Below are 8,856 nucleotides of genomic sequence, written 5' to 3'. Positions count from 1 at the left end.
TTTTGTGGTGTGTGAATTATATCTCAATAATGCTCTTACCAAAAAAAAAAAAAAAATCTTTATATGGCCTCTGAAAGCTTACCTCAGCTGGACCTTGTCTACCGCACCTCACCTGGTCTCCTTCACCTCATTCCACAAAGCACAGCCAATGTCATCTTGGTTCCTCCAATGCAACACACTCCAGCCCTCCTCCGAGCTTGGGCTTTTACACACCCCCCTTCTTAGAACACTCTTCTGCCTCTTCACATAATTCAGTCCTCCACATTGGTATCACTTTCTCAAGGAAGCCTCCCTGCCCACCCACCATGAGTCATGATCAAGTTCCTCTTCTGGGCCTGCCAAAGCACCCCTTTTACTTTGCTCTCTACCAAACGTCACTTTGTGATTATTTGGATCATGTCCGTCTTCCCCACTAGACTAGGCCCCATGAGTGCAGCTCCATGCCTGCTTTGCTCACTCTTGCACTTAAACCCTGTGCCTAGCCCTGGCCTAACACATGAGGAGGACTCCAGATATCTTGGTTGAATAATAAATGAGCAATATATTACTGTTTGCCCCTAACTTGGAAAACAAATGATAGGTTCAACAATTCTAGAGCTCCACAAATGACTCAACAAAAACATGTTCGGAGGCACTCCCAACTTGAAATTAGAAGGTTGGAAACTCAGAGGACGGGACAGGCTTAGATAGAAACATTGGCCTCTTCCCAGGAAAGTTCTTCCCAGGAGGTGGGGAGCAAACTCTCTGAGCAGCCAGTTACTGGGAACTCATGACTAAGCTCTGTTGCTGTTTATCAAGATACACACTGACTCTCAGAAGTTCTAGCGTGAACCAAATCCTGCTTCAACCCCATGGGCTTTCAGTGTAGGACTTTTTCTTTTTGTTTGGTGATCACACACCCTACTGGTGGCTTAACCAATTACATTGCCTCAGCCCCTGTGACACTCCAGCTCTGCGTCCCCTTTATGATGCTTCAAATATCATAAAAGCAGAGAAAAATCATATGTCATATATCAGAAAATCATATATCAACTTTTTTTATTTTGAGGTCTTTCACACACTGAACTTATTTTAATCATAATTGTCAATTATAAATAAACATAATTACTATGTTCTTTTTTTGATGTCAAATTGTTGCAATTTGGACAGCGGCTTCCTTATCCTTCTACCATTGCTGGCCTAAAATCCTTGTGTTCTAGGCCCATTCCAAATTTTCCTTGTTCCAAGACACAGAATCAGCCACCCACTAAGAAGTCTCATTTCCTTTTGATGGGTGCACGAGAGTGGGAGGTTAGCAGAAGAAATGCTGTTAATGGGCTAGGTGCAGTGGCCTAGCCTGTAATCCCAACACTTTGGAAGGCTGAGGCAGGAGGATCACCTGAGGTCAGGAGTTCGAGACCAGCCTGGCCAACATGGGGAAACCCCATATCTACTAAAAATACAAAAAATTAGCTGGGCGTGGTGGTGTGTGCCTGTAATCCCAGCTACTCAGGAGGCTGAGCCAGGAGAATTGCTTGAACCCGGGAGGCGGAGGTTGCAGTGAGCTGAGATCATGCCACTGCACTCCAGCCTGGGCAACAGAGAGAGACTTCATCTCAAAAAGGAAAAAAAAAAAAAGAAGAAGGAAAAGAAATGCTGTGGCCAGGGCATGGTGGCTCACGCCTGTAATCCCAGTACTTTGGGAGGCTGAGGCAGGTGGATCATGAGGTCAGGAGCTCGAGACCAGCTTGGCCATTATGGTGAAACCCCGTCTCTACTAAAAATACAAAAATTAGGCAGATGCCTATAATCCCAGCTACTCAGGAGCCTGAGGGAGGAGAATCGCTTGAACCTGGGAGGCAGAGGTTCAGTGAGCCAAGATTGAGCCACTACAGTCCAGCCTGGCAACAGAGCGAGACTCCATTTCAAAAAAAGAAAAAAGAAAAAGAAAAAGAAAAAGAAATGCTGTTAATGACCCTAAAACTGTATTTTAGGGTCAGAGCCAGGAAATTATATTTCTCTTAAAGCTTATGGGTTCACAATAATGTTTCCAATTGAACTCTATGTTGTAATTTTTTATTCAATATAAAATATTTTCAGGCCAGGCCCGGTGGCTCATGCCTGTAATCCCAACACTAGAAGGCAAGACGGGAGAATTGCTTGAGACCCAGAGTTCAGGACCAGCCTGGGTAACATACCGCAACCCCCTCTCTATAAAAGAAAAAAAAGATATAATTGTTTTCATTTATTTTATCTGCAATATTCCTGCATAGAGATTTAATCTTCACCCTCACTGTAATTGCATTTCCTTTACTAGCCCTCATTTGCCTTGCCAACCTCCATTATACCGTCCCTTTGCTGATGGTGATGTCTGTTGGCTTGGTCTCCTTGTTCTGGTTGACCAGACTATCCTCCTGTTATAAACAGCAGGAAACACAACCCCAAAACACACATACACACACAGTGGAAGCCCACATGAATTTCACATGCATCGTTTGAGGCAGCCTCCTGAGAGCCAGTCATCCTTCCAAGACAGTGACTGCTTCGGGAGTAAAATCGTAACTGAGAGAGTCTCAGGGAACTTTGTTGTTGTTTTACTGAGTTGACATTTGGGAAGTTTAAGGTCTTTATTGCTCTGACAGAGTATTTTAACTTAATTTTTTTTGTTGAGACAGAGTCTTGTTATGATGCTCAGGTTGCTCTCGAACTCCTGGGCTTGAGTGATCCTCCTGCCACAGCCTCCTGAGCAGCTAGGATTACGTAGGTGCACGTCACCATACCTGGCTCTTTATCTTGCTTTTTGTCATTAGAAAAGTATCACACAAATGAATTACAAAGAAGATCATTTCATTCAGAAATGTTGGAAACTACTGAAAAGTATAAAGATGAAACTAAAAATCACTCCAATCTCATCATCCAGAAATAACTGAGGGCCAAGGCACAGTGGCTCGCATGTGTAATCCCAGCACTTTGGGAGGCTGAGGCAGGAGGATCACTTGAGCCCAGGAGTTCAAGACCTGCCTGGGCAATATAGGGAGACTCCATCTCCACAAAAAAACACAAAAATACGAAATTACAAAAGAAACAAATAACTGAAGCTAACATTTTGAAAAAAGAAGTAGGCCGGGCGTGGTGGCTCACACCTGTAATCCCAGCACTTTGGGAGGCCAAGGTGGGCGGATCACCTGAGGTCAGGAGTTCAAGACCAGACCGACCAATGTGATGAAACCCCGTCTCTACTAAAAATACAAAAATTAGCTGGGCATGGTGGCACATGCCTGTAATCCCAGTTACTCGGGGACTGAGACAGAAGAATCACTTGAACCTGGGAGGCAGAGGTTGCAGTGAGCCGAGATCGCACCATTGCACTCCAGCCTGGGCAACAAGAGTGAAACTCCATCTCAAAAAAAAAAAAAAAAAAAAGAGTACTGAGAATATGAAAAACCTTTTTTTTTCTAGATCCATCAATGCCTCTTGAAGAGAGTATCAAAAATCAATATGAAACTGAAAGAGCTATTGAACTGCAGACAAAAATTTCATCAGATACATCAGAGATTTCTCTAAAGGTTAAAAAAAAATGTGAGAAATATTAAAAGTCAATTGCCTGGTGTGGTGGCTTGCACCTATAATCCCAGCTACTTGAGAGGCTGAGGCAGAAGAATCCCTTGAGCCCAGAAGTTAGAGTTTACAATAAGTTCTGATTGCACTGCTGCACTCCAGCCTGGGCCACAGGACAAGAAGACTCTGTCTCAAAAAAAAAAAAAAAAAAAAAAAAGAGTCAGTTGTACTATTCTGCTTTGTGGTTTTGTGTATTAATCTGCAATTTATAGAGTTTTAATGAAAAGTCATCAGTGTTGGTAGAATGCTGATTTAAATGTATTTATGAGAAAATGTCACCTTGTCACCTGAGTTAAAACACACAATCAAAATGGCAGGGTGAAAACTGTGGACTCCAAAGTTCATGCTTTCACTAATTTATTTTCTTTTTAAAAAAACATTTTTGGCCGGGCGCAGTGGCTCACGCCTGTAATCCCAGCACTTTGGGAGGCCAAGGTGGATGGATCACAAGGTCAGGCGATTGAGACCATCCTGGCTAACACAGTGAAACCCCATCTCTACTAAAAATACAAAAAAATTAACCAGGTGTGGTGGCGGGCGCCTGTAGTCCCAGCTACTCGAGAGGCTGAGTCAGGAGAATCTCTTGAACCCGGGAGTTGGAGGTTACAGTGAGCTGAGATCGTGCCACTGCACTCCAGCCTGGGTGAGAGAGCAAGACTCAATCGCAAAAAAAAAAAAAAAAAAAACCTGGCAGGTAACTGTGTTTTGTTTTATTCTTAACTAATGTTTCTTTTTTTCTTAATCCAGTGAAATTTAGCAATGGGGGGTTGTATACCAACTTTAGTGACACTAATGTTAATAAGTTCTGATGACCCACTACCATCGGACCAGCCTAATGTTTCTTAATGAGAAACATTTCTTTCTGGGTGGTTAAACTTAATCAACCGTCCCATAAAAACAAGAAGACTCCTCTGCTGCCTAACTGAACAATCAAAAAACCAATTTTTTAATTAAAAAAAAAGGTTTAAGATTCAAGCCTACTTTTAGGCTCATCCTCTATGAGAAATGAGTAAGCAAAGGCTGAGCTATAATCACAACATCCAGAGCTGCACTCAGTCCTGAAGCACCAGAACACACACGGGCTGCCTGAGCTCCTCGAGTGCCCCTGCTGCCGCGACTGTTACCAGAAAGAAAAAAATGAGGTTGGTTCGCCTGGCAAGTAACAAACGACTTGCCATGAGAACACAGGGTTTTTTGTCAAAGGAAAAAGAAACAATGAAGCACATCATGGACAAATGATTGTGGTTAGCAACAATCAACTCTTTACATTCAAAATGATTATACAGGTCTGGCACAGTGGCTAATGGCTGTAATCCCAGCACTTTGGGAGGCCAAGGTGGGTGGATCACCTGAGGTCAGGAGTTCAAGACCAGCCTGGCCAACATGGTGAAACCCCATCTCTACTAGAAATACAAAAATTAGCCAGGCGTGATGGTGGGCGCCTATAATCCCAGCTACTTGGGAGGCTGAGGCAGAAGAATCACTTGAACCTGGAATGCAGAGGTTGCAGTGAGCCAAGATCGCACCACTGCACCCAGTCTCAAAAAAAAAAAAAAAAGAAAAAAAAAGATTATACATAAAATCAGAGTATCTGTCCGTCCCACTGCTCCTGCCAACCTTGCCTTACCTAACTGCAGGCAGCTTGCCTTTGTTGGTGTAGGAAGTGCACTTCTCCTGCTTCATTAATTCTCAAATTCATTTCAAAATCATAGATTGCTGGCCAGGCGCAGTGGCTCATGCCTGTAATCCCAACACTTTGGGAGGCTGAGGTGGGTGGATCACTGAGGCCCAATGAGGGCAACATATGAGCAAAGCTGGGCTGCAAAGACTGGCTTCTGTTGGCATCAGCAGTCGCCTGGGCTATAAACATTGACAAGATTCTCAACACAAACAAAACAGAGATACTGGTAGACAAACAGCAAACAAACAATATTTGATTTGATTCGATTTGTTGGATGAACTCCAGCAAAATAAGAGAACAATTCAAGAAAGAGGAATATATAGGATATACGAAAGAGTGAAACTGACCGAGGACTGCCGATAAAGACATTGCAACATAACAGCTGCTTTACGTGATGATGAATGTTGAAGTCCTCAGTGAGCTGCAGGCCTTAAGTCTTGTCTTCTGGCCGGGCGCGGTGGCTCATGCCTATAATCCCAGCACTTTGGGAGGCCGAGGTGGTTGGATCACTTGAGGTCAGGAGCTCGAGACCAGCCTGGCCAACATGGTGAAACCCCGTCTCTACTAAAAATACAAAAATGAGCCAAGCATGGTGGTGGACGCCTGTAATCCTATCTACTCAGGAGGCTGAGAATCGCTTGAACCCAGGAGGCAGAGGTTGTAGTGAACCGAGATCGCACCACTGTACTCCAGGCTAGGTGACAGGGCAAGACTCTGTCTCAGAAAAAAAAACAAAAAAAGAGAAATCTCCAGTTTGGCTAGAATGATGGAGTTAAATGCACAAAATATCAAGCATCAATTTAATTGGAGAAGAACTGAAACTTGTCAAAAATAGAGATGATAATTTCCAGAAGGCCATAGCTTGTCCCTTGATTTCCTGCTTGTGTTTTGGGAAACGCCATACTCCACATTCCATGGGCAAGTCATCAGAAGCCACAAGGGCACAGGACAACCAGAAGCCTCCTTTCAGACTGGCTGAATGAGGGGCTCTTTAATCTTTTTCTTCTGGCGGAGGCCTTGGCAGCCACAGGCTCACAGCACCCTCTGCTGTTAAATTGCAAAGGATGGTGCCTGAGTTTTGAGACTGAGACTGCTAAAGGATTCTGGTCTGGGGCAGGAAGAAAATTACATGAGCCAAAGATATTCAAAATTGTTTTAATATCTCTAAATAAGTAAATAAAGAGCCAGGTGTGGTGGTGCCCAGTTACAGTCCTGGCTACTCGAGAGGCTGAAGTGAGAGGATCGCTTGAGCCCAGGAGTTTGAGGCCAGCCTGGGCAACATAGCAGACCCCGTCTCTATAAAAAATAAATGGGGCTCATGCCTGTAATCCCAGCACTTTGGGAGGCTGAGGTGGGAGGATTGCTTGAGGCCAGGAGTTCAAGACCAGCCCGGGCAACAGAGAGAGTCCTTATCTCCACAAAAAAAAAAAACTTTTTAAATTAGCCGGACATAGTAATGTGAGCCTGTAGTTTCAGCTACTCCGAGGGCTGAGGCAGGAGGATAGATGGAGCCCAGGAGTTCAAGGATACAGTGAGCTACGTTGTGCCACTGCACTCCAGCCTGGGTGACAGAGCAAGACCTCATGTCAAAAAAATGTTTAATGTTCTTAATTGATTAATGTTTTAAAAAATTGTTTTCATGCAAAACCTCAGGATGGGTTAATTTTGCTGGTGACAGGTAGCAATGATAAAGCAAAGAAAAATTATGCAGCTAAACTTTTTCACCAAGGCAGATTTTCAGCCTTTTCCAAGCCAAGTGGAAATCCCCAATTCACCCCCACCAAGGTTCCAAAATCAGGAAAAACACACTTTCTAGCAGTGTTAGTGAAACTCATGTAACACTGTCTCCATCGAGATCGAGCCCTGAGTAACAAAAAGCGGGAGACAAACAGGCTTAGAATTATATGTAGGGGATTAGGGGCATAGCTTTCAGACCCCATAAGGAATAAACCTCTAGCTTTTCAGTTCCAGCATTTTAATACGCCTACCTGCCCTAACAGAGGTAAAATTAGAGGCTACATGGCAACATTACAGTGGAAGGTTTTTACTTCTATTTATAACTTGCTTATTTGGTTATTTTTCCTTACCAAAAGCACAAGACAGCCTCAATATCCTTAAATACCCCAAGTCCTAAAATTACTTATTTAGCCCTGAGAGATCTAGTTTATAAGATAGAACAGCTATCAGCCATGTACCATTTGTATGCTTTTTTTTTAAGTCAATCAATTTTTATTCAAGGAATTCCATTTGTGTTGTGATTTCTTCCACTGTCCATCAAGGTCACTTTAGATCTTCTAAAGATCTGGAGTCAAAAGATTTATCTTCAAGTTAGCCCTTTTTAATGAAACTGATGCTTATTTTAATCCAGTTGTCCTGTCAGCCCATAATTCTTTTTTTTTTTTTTTTTGCTTCTGTCATCTCCTTTTAATATGGATATACTGAAGAAGACTTCAAAATTCACCAAGAATCTTTGGGATCTAATTTCTTTTTCTTTTTTTTTTTTTTTTTTTTTTGAGACGGAGTCTAGCTCTATTGCCAGACTGGAGTGCAGTGGCATGATCTTGGCTCACAGCAACCTCCGCCTCCCAGGTTCAAGTGATTCTCTTGCCCCAGCTTCCCGAGTAGCTGGGATTACAGGTGTGCCCCACCACACCCAGCTAATTTTTGTGTTTTCAGTAGCTAAGGGGTTTCACCATGTTGGCCAGGATGGTCTCAATCTCTTGACCTCGTGATCCGCCTGCCTTGGCGTCCCAAAGTGCTGAGATTACAAGTGTGAGCCACCGCGCCTGGCCACGGGATCTAATTTCTTCAACCAATTTACTTTAAGGTCATTTTTAGTGCAGGTGGATCTGCCTGATTCTCAATTTGACACCCTCTCTAAACATGAATTTAGTTCAAATCATATTCATTCCTAAGCGATCGCACTCAAGAATAGTACAGATGTGTGGAATATGCCAATACCTTTAACTCCAGACATCATGTTCTCAAGATAAAAGCCTTTAAAACAAAAAGCCATCCTATGTATCAAGTCAACATGAAATTGGAATATAAAATTAATACAGCTGAGGATTTCCCTCGTATCCCATGCTGTTTAACTATCTATTCTACAGTCCTAGAATCAACTTTGTTTTTTTTTTTGTTTTTTTTTGTTTTGAGACGGAGTCTCGCTCTGTTGCCCAGGCTGGAGTGCAATGGTGCAATCTCGGCTCACAGCAAGCTCCACCTCCCGGGTTCACGCCCTTCTCCTGCCTCAGCCTCCCAAGTAGCCGGGACTACAGGCTCCTGCCACCATGCCCGGCTAATTTTTTGTTTTTTTAGTAGAGACAGGGTTTCACCGTGTTAGCCAGGAAACTTTTTTTTTAAATTAAGAGACACGGTCTGTCTTTGTTACCTAGGCTGGGGTACGGTGGTGCCATCAAAGGTCAGTGCAGCCTGCGACTCCTGGGCTCAATCCTCTTTCCTTAGCCTCCCCTTCCTGAGTAGCTGCAACTACAGACACATGCCCTGATATCCAGCTAATTTTTAAATTTTTGTGGAGATGAGGTGTTACTTTCTTGCCCAGGCTGATCTTGAACTCC

This window comes from Pan troglodytes, chromosome 19 (genome assembly GCF_028858775.2).
Source record: "Pan troglodytes isolate AG18354 chromosome 19, NHGRI_mPanTro3-v2.0_pri, whole genome shotgun sequence".
NCBI lineage: Eukaryota > Metazoa > Chordata > Mammalia > Primates > Hominidae > Pan > Pan troglodytes.
Note: the sequence above shows the minus strand (reverse complement) of the source record.